The following is a 13,049-nucleotide window of genomic DNA, read 5'->3' as shown; positions in this document are numbered from 1 at the left end:
CAGAATAATATTAAAAGAAAACTTAAATTAAAAAATGGGAAGAGATATACCTTATTGTTTAAAATCACATTTCTGATAATGATTTTAAGCATTTCTTCTTGTGCATGGTAAGTTTTTTGCTTTTTATTATTTAAATTGGTTGTTCATATTATTCTTCCATAGATATGTTTTTCTATCTGGTCATTCACTTTTTGTTGTTGTTGATTTGCAGGTATCGTTTGGGATTCTTGATGTTAATCTCTGCACATTTTGACTTTTAAATATCTTTTCTTATCTGTTAGCTGCATATTAACTTTGTTCATGGTGCCAATTCTTGAATAGAAATCCTTACTTTTCATGTAATAACATTGTAGGTACTTTTTTATATTTTTTCTTTTTTTGATAGCATTTAAAAATTCTTCCCTGTCTATGGATCACAAAAATATTATCTCATATCTTCCATTAAAATTCTAAATTAAATCCTGTTAGTGTAATTTTTTATATTTAGGTCTTTAATCTAGAATTTTCCTCAAATGTGGCAGCAATGAGAGAGTTATGAAGGATGTGACTGAAGCATTCAAGATTTGAAACTTCTTAATTCTGTGATCAGTGAGGAAAAGGGATTCTTTTTCCTAGATCCAGTTTGAAAAATTGTGGAGAAAAGCTCTGATTGACTGGCTTGAGTCATGTGCTCATTATTATGTCCTCACAGCAAGATGCTTACCGAGTGCTAGGGAGATAAAGCATTTGTCAAATAGAGGTGATATGAAAAATATACTTATTAATTAGAATTTAAAGTTTAAAAAGTTTAAGGGTTTATATGTAGAAATAATTATACCCTGTTGGAGAAACCAGATAATTCTGCATTACAGGAATGACATTTTTCAGTACACCGAAGTATGAGGAAAATTTAGACACATAGGAAATTCCATGTGTGGTGATTTCTAAGTAGAGAACAAAGCATAAGTGAAAATGCAAGAGCAAGAAATTAGTGCTGTGTCCAAATTGGACAAAAGTGCCAAATTTGGCTGAACCAAAGGTTTTCAAGATCAGTCAAGATTGGGCTCATTCAGATGGTATGGCCTTAGATTGGCTGAACCATAGGATACAAAAAATATTTATTGGGTTCTGACTCTGGAAATGTATTTATAGAAGACACAGTGATTGCCTGCTCAATGACTATTACCCCAATTCTTCCTCTTTGCTACTAGAATCTTGATTTGGGATGGCAATGTACCCTTTAGGGGCTGGATCTTGATTGATCTAAGTCTGTTGTGGCAATTTAATGCTCCTTGGCCTGATAATTCACTTTCTCAGATTCCCTTGAACGAGAGATGGCCACATCACTCAGTCCTGGCCACCAAAATGCAAGTGAACATCTCCTGGGAACTTCTCTGTCCATGTACTTCTGTTTGGCACTGCAGCAGCCATATTATGTCTCAACGGGAAAAGACAAGAAAATTTCAAGGGCCAACTCAAGATTCTGATTTCATTAGAACTGTGTTTAGCTTTAGGGGCCCAGTCACAGAGGCCTCAGCCCTTGGGACAACCCTACGTTTTGTTTAATATTCACTGTTACTGTCTTGAAGTTATTAATAATTCTTAACAAGACACATTGCATTATCATTTTGCACCAGGCTTCACAAATTACATAGTGAGTTCTAATTACAACTTGATAGAGAAAATTCTGGAATCTCCTATTTCCAAACCTTTTTTAAACAATAAATGTCTTTCTAGATGAGCACACTGTTCATTGGACTTTCTGTTACTTGTATTGTAGCTAGACATATTCTGGTACAGTATTTAAACTTGAGGTGAGATTCACCTATAACAGTGTTTCTTATAAAATCACTAGAGTCTCACACTGGAGAGAAAAAGACAAAACTTATGTAATAGACATGAATTTTGGATTTAAGCAGCTTTATAACTTAAGCATTTTGCTTTAAGCCTCTAAATCTTTTTTTGTAAAATGGAAATAAATTATATCTACTAGTCAGAGTTGCAGGAGGACTAAATGAGTTAAATATATAAAATACGCAGCTTAATATCTGATACTTAACAGATGTTCCAATCATGTTTATAGCATTTGTTCTCAATTCTACACCTTGCAGTAAGTCCACTTGGTAAAAAGAGAGAAGCCTAAAAATTCCATGCAGTCAAAAGTCCTTATTTAGATAAACTACCTTCAGAGTTCAGTAAAAAAAATAAAGTAACAAACAAACTTTTCAGAGGTTAAAGGTAGATAACATTGTTTCAACTGAAAAGTGAAAAGCATTTGAAGGAAATACAGTTTTTACCTATTAAGAAGTCCATTTGGTATAGACACTGGTAAAAATAGGCTCTACCCATATTTATTTTTATTTTCTTATAAAAATGTTTTTGGCCCTGGCTGGTGTAGCTCAGTGGATTGAGTGTGGGCCTGCGAACCAGACGATCGCGGTTCGATTCCCAGTCAGGACACATACCTGGGTTGCAGGCCAGTTCCTGGCAGGGGCAGTTGCCTGCAGGGGATGCACGAGAAGCAACCATACATTGATATTTCTCTCCCTCTCTCCTTCCCTTCCCCTCTAAAGATAAATAAATAAATATTTAAAAAATGTTTTTGAAGAAGGAAACATCATCTATTTTGTTCATGAGTTTCCTTTTAGGCAATGCTCAGTAAGGCAACTTAATCTCTGCTCCCTGAGGCATCACTGGCTTGACTGGGATCTGCAGGATCTGCTTTTCCAGATAGCTCTCTCCAGATCTGCTTTTCCAGATAGCTGGCAAGTAAATGCTGACTTTCAGCTCAGATTTCAGCTGTGAATAGGGGCTGGGGGCCTAACTTCCTCTCCATATTGTCCTTCTACAGACTACTTGGGATTTCTCATGGCATATGACTGAGCTCTAAGGCTGAACATTCCAGAAAAGCAGAAAGAAGTATTGCCTTTCATAACCCAGCTTTAGGAGCCACTCAACATCTATCTTAGCTATAAACCCTCCCAGATTTAGAGAGCTCACCTCTCAGAAAAGACTGGCAAAGTCACAGTGTAAGAAGAGTGTGTAAAATGGAAAATGTTGTGTCAGCCAGTTTTGGAAAATACTGTCACAGAATACTAGTGATTAGGGCCAAGATCTTAAGCAGTTGCCAAATCTGTATGTACTCGATACTTAATGCAGGCTGGAATTGCCAGTAGGGTCTGGGATATGTGGAACTGAGGTGGCGATTCAGAGGTCCTTTTATTTTGCATAAAATGGAGTTGGGTGGGGTGTTTCAGTGATAGGATAGTCTGGTTTCAGGATGTTAGTTGCCATTTTCCTCAAGTATCACTATAGCAGTATTAGTAATGTGGTCAGGTTCCAAATCTAACAATAAAATTCTGATTCTTTGAATTTATTCATGACCCCCAGGGGGTGGGTATTCGTTTGGTTTCCTTTCCTTGTCTGCTGCATGATAGCAGCTGTACTGCTTATCAAGTCACTATCACTTTGTTCACCAGAGAAAGGTGCATGCAGGCATATGATTTAATCCTTTCACAGAGAAATTCTGAACAGGTTAGTGGAATGGAAAAGAGAGCCGAAAAATAAACCCAAGTCTCTATGGTCAGTTAATATTTGACACAGTGGGCACAAGCTTACAATGGAGTAAAAATAGTCTCTTCAATTAATGGTGTTGGGAGAACTGAACTGGTACATGCAAAAAATGAAACTAGAACACCGCTGTACACCATGCACCAGAACAAACTCAAAATGGATAAAAGACTTAACTATAAGTTGTGATACCATTAAGATCCTAATGGAAAATATGTGCAGTAAAGTTTCAGATATCCCACACAGCAATATTTTTGTTGATATACCTCCTAGGGCAAGGGAAACAAAGAAAAAAATAAACAAATGGGACTACATCAGATTAAAAAGTTTCTGTGCAGCTAAAGAAACCATCATCAAAATGAAAAGGGAACCAACTGTAAGGAAGAAAATATTTGCCAATGATACACAGGATAAAGGTCTAATCTCCAAAACATATAAAGAACTCATATTATGACACCAGGAAGACAAGCAAATCCAATGAAAAAGTGGGCAAAGAATTTGAATAGACACTTCTCCAAGGGGGACATACAAACAGCCCATAAACATATGAAAAGATGCTCAACATCACTAGCCATCAGAGAGATGCAAATTAAAACCGCAATCAGATATCACCTCATACCCCTCAGAATGGCTATTATTAATAAATCAACAAATAAAAAGTGCTGCTGAGGATGTGGAGAAAAGGAAACCCCAGTGCACTGTTGGTGGGAATGTAGATTGGTATAGCTACTGTGGAAAATAGTATGGGATTTCCTCAAATAACTAAAAATGGAACTGCCTTTTGAACCAGTGATTCCACTGCTGGGAATATACCCTAAGAATACTGAAACATCAATTCAAAAGAACTTATGCACCCCAATGTTCATAGCAGTGCTGTTTACAGTAGCTAAGTGCTGGAAACAGCCCAAGTGTCCATCAGTAAATGATTGGATTAAAAAACTGTGGTATGTCTACACAATGGAATACTACACAGCAGGAAGAAAGAAGAAACTCCTACCTTTTGTGACAGTGTGGATGGAACTGGAGAGTATTATGCTGAGTAAAATAAGCCAGTCAGTGAAAGACAAATACTATAAGATCTCACTTATAAGAGGAAATTAATGAACAGAATAAACTAAAGAGCAAAATAGAACCAGAGACGTGAAAATATGGAACAGACTAACAGTGGCCAGAGGGTAGAGGGGAAGAGGACAATGCTGGAAAGAAGGAGAGGGGAGTAGTCAAAGAACATGTATGAATGACCCAGGGGCATGGATAGTGGTATGGGGATTGACTGTGGGAGTCAGGGAAGGGGGCAAGAAGGGTAAATTAGAATAACTGTAATAGAATAACAATAAAAAAGAAGCATCACTCAACAGCATGCTAAGTGTTTAATATGCATTACCTTACTTAATTTTCAAAGCTACTGTTATGATTGCTATTTCATAGTTAAAGAAAGTGCATTTTAGAGAGGTGAGGTAATCGGTAAGCTTAGAGAGTATCAGAGTAGGAACTCAAACCCAACTTTGATTCCACTAGCTTTAAACTTTGCTATGCTACCCTATTATATTTAAATGTATAATTTTATTTATACAAACCATTTATTAGGGCATGCAATGACTTAGAATTCTTCTAGGCACTAAAAACACACCTGTGAACAAAGAAGATAAAGTCTATGTTGTCATGGGACTTACTTCTAGTGGGAAAATAATGATAATAATAGGGACTCCGCCAAGAAGGAGGCGTAGGTGGAAACACTGTGCCTTCTCCCACAACCAAGTTTGAATACAACAAAGGTTTGCTAAACAAAGACACAGCCAAAGAACAGAAAATTGAACTATATGGAAGTCCAACAACAACAAACCATTCAACGGGGACCAGTAAGAGGGGTGGGGCCAGCAGCAGAGCAGAGGCAGAGCCAGCAGCGGAGCAGGATTGGGCAGAAAAGATCCCCCGACCCAGGTATGCAGGCAGCCGGAATAGCAGCGGGTGGCAGCTTGGACCCAGTAAGGGTGCGGGGCAGGCTGACTGTGGTCACACATTCGCATGCAGATAGGCCAGCAGAGGAGTGGGCAGTGAGACGGACCGTGCAGGCCCCAGTGGGTGAACCCAGTGAGTGAACCCAGTGAGTGCGCAAAGCAGCGGGCTGACCGCAGTTGCACATTCACGTGCAGTGGGATGGATGCGTGGCCCGGGAGGCAGGAGGCGGCAGGAGGCGGCAGACCAGACCACCATTGCTTTCCTTTGACCCCGCCCCCACGTACAGCATCACAACCCAGAGACTGAGTTGCCCCGCCCTGGTGAACACCTACGGCTCCGCTTCTCATATGTAACAGACATGAACTGTCCAAAATATGGCTCAAGAAGAACTCAAAGCCCCAGAGCCTGTAACTCTAGGCGACCAAGAAATAGCCAGCCTCTCAGATGCACAGTTCAAAATACTGGTGATCAGGATGCTCACAAAACTGGTTGATTTTAGTCGCAAATTAGAGGAACAAATGAAAGCTAAACTAAGTGAAATGAAGGGAAATGCACAGAAACCAATAGTGATGGAAACAAATCTGGGACTCAAATTAGGGGAGTGGACCAGAAGGAAGAAAGTAACAATCAAACAGAAAAGAAGGAAGAAACAAGAATTCAAAAAAATGAGGAGAGGCTTAGGAACCTCCAGGACATCTTTAAACATTCCAACGTTCGAATTATAGGGGTACCAGAAGGGGAAGAGGAACAGCCACAAGTAGAAAACTTATTTGAACAAATAATAAAGGAGAACTTCCCCAATCTGGCAAAGGAAATAGACTTCCAGGAAATCCAGGAAGCTCACACAGTCCCAAAGAGGTTGGACCCAAGAAGGAACACACCAAGGCACATCATAATTACATTAGCCAAGATTAAAATGAAGGAGAGAATCCTAGAAGCAGCAAGAGTGTCAGCGGATTTCTCAAAAGAGACCTTACAGGCAAGAAGGGGCTGGAAAGAAGTATTCCAAGTCATGAAATCCAAAGACCTACAGCCAAAATTGCTTTATCTAGGAAAGCTTTCATTTAGAATGGAAGGGAAGATAAAGTGCTTCTCAGATAAGGTCAAGTTCAAGGAGTTCATCATCACCAAGCCCTCACTATATGAAATGTTAAAGGGACCTATCTAAGAAAAAGGAGATGAAAAATATGAACAATGCAAGGACAGCAAACTCACAGTTATTAACAACCACACCTAAAACAAAAGCAAACCAAGAGGACGGCTAGATCAGGAGCAGAAGCATAGAAATGAAGAACACATTGAGGGTTAGCAACAGGGGAGTGGGAGGAGGAGAAGCGGGGAGAAGGTACAGAGAATAAGTAGCATAGAAGGTAGGTAAAAATAGACAGGGGGGAGGGCAAGAACAGTAGGGGAAATATAGAATCTAAAGAACTTGAGACATGTGATCATAAACTAAAGGGGGGAATGGTGGAGGGGTGTGCAGGGTGGAGGGGAATGAAGGGGGGAATAGAACAACTGTAATGGTGTAATCAATAAAATATATTTTTAAAAAAAGAATGATAATATATTTTGGTAACATATTACATTAAATGTAATATAATTGGGGTAGATGACATTAAATGAGGGTGATATATGATGATTATTTAATGTCAAAATCTGAGTAACAAGAAGACAAACATGGCTAAGTTTGGCGGAAGAGTAATGCTGTCTGGGAATAGCAAATAAAAGGTCTAGAGGCAAAAAGGAGTTTGGGGAATGAGCCAAGGGAGATTAATACAAGATGTAAGAAGAGGGGGGCAAAGAGGTTAGATCATATCAAATTCATAATCAGGGTAAAGATTATGGGTTTTGTTTTAAGCATTATGGGAAGCCCTGAAAAGATTTTATGTAGATAAATGATCTGATGTGGGTAAAAACATCACTCCATTTATTGTGCAGAGAATGGATTATAGGGGAATAAGTTAGAATACAGGCTGACCTGTTTGGAGTTGATAGATGGTGGGTAGTGAAGTTGGAGAAAAGATAACGATACAAGAAATGCATCCATAGAGAATATATATATGACTTGACCACAGTTTGGATAATGGAGATATAATAAAGAAAGGAATCGAAGTTATTATGTGGTTCTTGGATTGAGTAGATAATGGTGCAATTTACTGAAATGGGGGAGAGAGAGGTAGGCACAGATTTGGAAAAATCATGAGTTCTATTTTGGTATATTAATACAATATTTGTTTAGACATCCAAGTGAAAATGCCAACTTAATATGCTAATAGAGAGCTAGGAGAGAGGTCAGAGCTGGAAATATACATGTAGGTGTCATTGGTATATAGATAATATTTAAGGCTATGGAAGTAAACATAATAATGTAAAAATAAAGTATATGTAAAGAGGAGAAGGGACCTTAAGACTGAATCCTGAGCACTGTAACATGAGGCAAGATAGAGCAGAAAGAATAAGCTAATAAAATAGAAAGAGAATGACTGATGAGATAAGAAAGAAAGCAAAGAAAGTATTTATTATTAAGTGTTTTGTGTTGGCCCAAAATTCATATGTTGGCCCTTTAACCTCCAGTACCTCAGAATGTGACTGTAATTGGTTATAAGGCCTTGGAAGAGGTGATTAAGGGAAACAGGGGCTATTAGGATGGGCCCCAGTGCAATCTGCCTGGTCTCACCAAAAGAGGATATTGAGACACACAGTAGAAGCATAGGTGGTGCACCGGTAGAGAGAAAGCCGTCATCTGCAAGCCGAGGAGAAAAGCCCCAGGAGAAACCAACCCTGCCCACACCTTGGTTTAGGACTTCTAGCTTCCAGACTGGTGATAAAATAAATTTCTGTTATTTAAGTCACCTAGTCTGTGGTTTTTGTTATGGCAGCCCCAACAAAGCAGTACAGTATTTTATTCCAGAAGTAAACAGAAGAAATTGTTTCAAGCAGGAGGGAATGTTCAACTGTGTAAGACATTGACAAGAAGTGGGATAATATAAGGATGGAAAAATGATCAAGAAGATATCTTGAAGAGACTTACAACCAAGATGGAGGTGGAGGTAGATACACTTTGCCTCCTCGCATAACCAAAAGAAGGACAAAAACAAAAAATGACCAAAACCGCCAGAAACTTGAAAGATATGGAGGTCCAAAACCCAAGGACTTTAAGGAGAAACATTCATTCAGACAGGTAGGAGGGGTGGAGACAGTCAGCTGGGTAGGGCAGAGAGGACAGCAAGGTGGTGGTTGGAGGACCAGAACAGGCAAGGAAGCAGCTGGTGACCAGGCAGTCCCACATTTGCATGTGGATAATCAGGAAGAACAACTGGGGAGTGAGACAGACCATGCAAACCAGGGTTCCAGCATGGGGAAATAAAACCTCAAAACCTCTGGTTGTACAAATCTGTGGGAGTTACAGTGGTGGGAGAAACTCTCTGCTTCACAGGAGAGTTCATTGGAGAGACCCACAGGGTCCTAGAATGTGCACAAACCTAACCACCCAGGAATCAGCACCAGAAGGACCCAATTTGCCTGTGGGCAGTGGTGGAAGTGACTGAAAGTTGGTGGAGAGCTGAGCAAGAGTATTGTTCCCTCTCTGACATTTCCCCCACATACAGTGCCACAACACAGGGTTACCCTACCCTGGCCAATAATTAAGGCTCTGCCTCTTCCAGTGTAATAGCTGCCTCAGACAAAAAAAAAAAAAGAGGCCCAAATAAAAGAAGAAATCAAAGCTCCAAAATAGAACTAAGCAATGAAGAAATAGCCAACCTATCAGATGCAGAGTTCAAAACACTGAGAATCAGGATGTTCACAGAAATGGTTGAGTGTGGTTGATAAAGGAGGAAAAGGTGAAGGCTATGCAAAGTGAAATAAAGAAAACTATACAAGGAAACAACAATGAGGGGAAGGAAACCAAGACTCAAATCAACGGTTTGGGCCAGAAGGAAGAAATAAACATTCAACTAGGACAGAATGAACAAACAAGAATTCAAAAATGAGGAGAGGCTTGGGAACCTCTGGGACAACTTTAAATGTTCCAACATTTAAATCAAATCATATGAGTGCCAGAAAGAGAAGAGGAAAAGCAGGAAATCGAAAACTTATTTGAAAACATAATGAAGGAGAACTCCCCCAGTCTGGCAAAGGAAATAGACTTCCAGGAAGTCCAGGAAGCTCAGAAAGTCCCAAAGAAGTTGGACCCAAGGCAGCACACACCAAGGCACATCATAATTCCATTACCCAAGATTAAAGCTAAGGAGTGAAACTTAAAAGCAGCAAGAGAAAAGGAGACAGTAGGTTATTTCTCAAAAAAACTTTACAGGGAAGAAGGGGCTAGAAATAAGTATTCAAAGTCATGAGAGGCAAGGATCTATATCCAAAATTACTCTAACCAGCAAAGCTATCATTTAGAATGGAAGGGCAGATAAAGTTCTTCCAAGATAAGGTCAAGTTCAAGGAGTTCATCATCACCCAGCCCTTAGTATATGAAATGTTAAAGGGACTTATCTGAGAAAAAGAAGATGGTCAAAACCTTGAACAGAAAATGATAATGAACTTATAATTATCAACAGCTGAACTAGAAATGAAACAAAAGAAAAACTAAACAAACAACTAGAATAGGAACAGAATCACAGAAATGGAGATCACATTGAGGGTTATCAGTGGGGAGGGGTTGGAGGGAGAATGGGGGAAAAGGTATAGGGAATAAGAAGTGTAAATGGTAAGTACAAAATGAATAGGGGGAGGTTAAGAATAGTATAGAAATTGGAGAAGCCAAATAACTTACTTGTACGACCCATGGACATGAACTAAGGGGAAGGGAGGATGCTGGTGGCAGGGCAGGATGCAGTGCATAAGGTAATAAAGGGGAGAAAAAGTGGGAGAACTGTAATAGCATAATCAAATATGTTAAAAAATAAAAATAAAATACAATAGGGCAGCTGATGGCAATTGGGAGAATTGTGTGAGGTCCCAAGGTGCCTATTTTGAAAGGGACTGAGGCACCATTGTCCAATGTACAATGTTTCTTGTATTTTATATCTTCTTCAATAAATGTCTCTATTTTTTGGTATTACATGGCTGGATACTTTATGGACAGACCTCATATATTCTTTTGCACTTAGATGTTCTATAAGTTACTCCATATCAGTCTATAGCAATATTCCTCATTCTTTTTATAGTTGCATTTCTTTATTGTATTGCACTATTTTATATTTCTTTATAGTATTGCACTATTTTACTTTATTTTCAAGGGGATATTAAATCATGTATTGATTACACATGATAATAGATGATACACAGGCTTCATTCCCATGTATAATTTTATGTGGTATCATAATTTAATTTAGATATTGCATAGGGTGTGCCAACAATTATTGATAACTGAATAAACTCCATGTCTCTGCTTGGGTGACCCCTTACAACCTGCTTGGGCACAGTAACATATCAATTCCACTACACCAAGGTTTCTGAAGACAATGGCTTGTGTGCCCAAGCAGGTTGTAAATAAATTTCAAACAGAACCTGGCATCCCTCCAAAGAATTCTAACTTCACATTGTTGGGGTAATTTACCAAGATGGCTTCAGAGTAGATTAACTTTACACAGCACATTTAAAAAAAAAAGACATATTTATTCCATTTTATGATCAGACTATTACATTTAGCAATCAACAACATGGGTGCCCCCCCAAAAAACTACATTAAAACCCTTTGTTGGAAAGCTTCGCACTTTTCACAGAACAAAAGTGAAAATAATCTGTTACACAATTAGACACGAATACAGTCCTTGAGTTTTTTGCCCATTCACATGAGTATTGTCTAAAACACTTCTCTGTAGCAGTTAGGCCCTGCCACCACCGTGCTTGCCTGAGTTCACAAATCTGTTGCAGCCTGTAGCTTCCCTGTCACTTTTCTGGCTCCTCTCCCCTGCTAAGGCTTGTTTCTTGGCAGTAATGAAAGCCTTCTGCATTGCCATAGCTGCTGCTGCTGGAACCACTATAGACACCTGGGTTTCACGGCTTGGCAAAATACTGGGCTCAACTGCCACAGGGGCCAGAGCTTCTGCCTCCCAAATTTCCTCCTTTTATTGGTCCAAAATTTGAAGTTTGATTCTTGTAACTGCCAACATCACTGTAGCTTCTGCCCCCTCCAAAACTGCTGCCATCATTACCAAAGCCATTACAGCCATCCCCACTGCCCACACATCTACCCCCACTATGGCCACCACCAAAGCCACCTTAACTGCTAAAGATTCCTCCATGATCAAAGTTGTCATTCCCATGAAAACCACCTCCACAACCACCTCTGAAGTTTCTGGAACCACTTTGATCTCTTTAGCTGGATGAAGCACTAGACATCTCTTGCTTAGACAGGGCTTTCCTTACTTCACAGTTGCAGTCAATCACAAGTACAGTATTTCTGCATGGCAATCTTGTCTACAGAGTCGTGGTCATCAAAGGTTACAAAAGCACAGCCTCTCTTTTTGTTATTGCCTCAGTTAGTCATGATTTCAATCACTTCGATTTCTCCATACTGTTCAAAACAATCTCTTAGGTGATGCTCTCCACTGTCTCTAATACCACTGATGAAAATCGTTTTTATGGTTGCAGGTTCTGAGTCTTGGAGAATCTTCTCTTGAGACAGCCTTCTTTGGTTCTACAGCTCTCCCACCCACCTTGTGCAGCCTTGCATTTACGGCTGCACCCACCTCCTCCACAGTGGCATGTATGACAAATCCAAAGCCTCTGGAGTGCTTGGTGTTTGGCTCTCTCATCACCACACAGTCTGTGATTGTTCCCCACTGTTCAAAATGGCTCTTCAGACTCTCATCTCTTATTTCAAAGTTCAAACCTATGATAAAGAGCTTCTGTACCTGTTTTGATTCTTTGGAAGTCTCTGACTTAGACATGATGACTGCAGGAGAAGAGAAATCAACAACACTTCCTCAGCAGCATCCACCAGCCAAAAAAGGGTATTGCATTGCTTTATATTCCAAGAGTTTCACCAGCAACAAATGTATGAGAGTGACTTTTTCTCACTATCTCACCAACCATGCGTTGTCAGGCTTTTTAATTTTTGCTAGGGGGATAATGAGGGATGATATTTCATTGTATTTTTAATTTATACTCATTTTATTTTAATCGAAGTTGAGCATCTTTGTCATATGTTTATGGGTCATTACATATCTTTTTTCTGGTTATCTTTTTAAGAATTACTCTCTCTAACAGGGTGTAGTATATGCTTGATTTTTGTATATTTATCTCGTATCTAGATACATCATTAAATAATTTCATTAAATTTAATGTTCAGTGTATCCATTCTTTTGTGTAGAAAAAAAACCTCTACAGATAATAATTATATTTTTCATGAACAATAACATTTTGTCTCTTCCTTTTTGATCCTTATAAATTTCTTTTCCTGTATTAGTTTTCCTGTCAGGACAATAATAACATGTTAAATGGAAAAACCAATAATGACTTTGTCTTGTTCCTCATTTATTTATTTACTTTGGTTTAAACAACAAAACTTTACTTTCTCAAAGTTCCAG

At 39.1% G+C, this 13,049-nt stretch overlaps 1 pseudogene; it reads right to left on the bottom strand.

The window, feature by feature from the left end:
• Positions 1-11,115: 11,115 nt before the first annotated feature.
• LOC118999997 (heterogeneous nuclear ribonucleoprotein A1-like) lies at positions 11,116-13,049 on the bottom strand (annotated as a pseudogene).

Source organism: Sturnira hondurensis, unplaced genomic scaffold, assembly GCF_014824575.4.
Source record: "Sturnira hondurensis isolate 20B ecotype Veracruz unplaced genomic scaffold, ASM1482457v3 Scaffold0015509, whole genome shotgun sequence".
NCBI classification, from domain to species: domain Eukaryota; kingdom Metazoa; phylum Chordata; class Mammalia; order Chiroptera; family Phyllostomidae; genus Sturnira; species Sturnira hondurensis.
The sequence above is the reverse complement of the archived record's forward strand: the minus strand, read 5'-3'. Positions and strand labels throughout refer to the sequence as shown.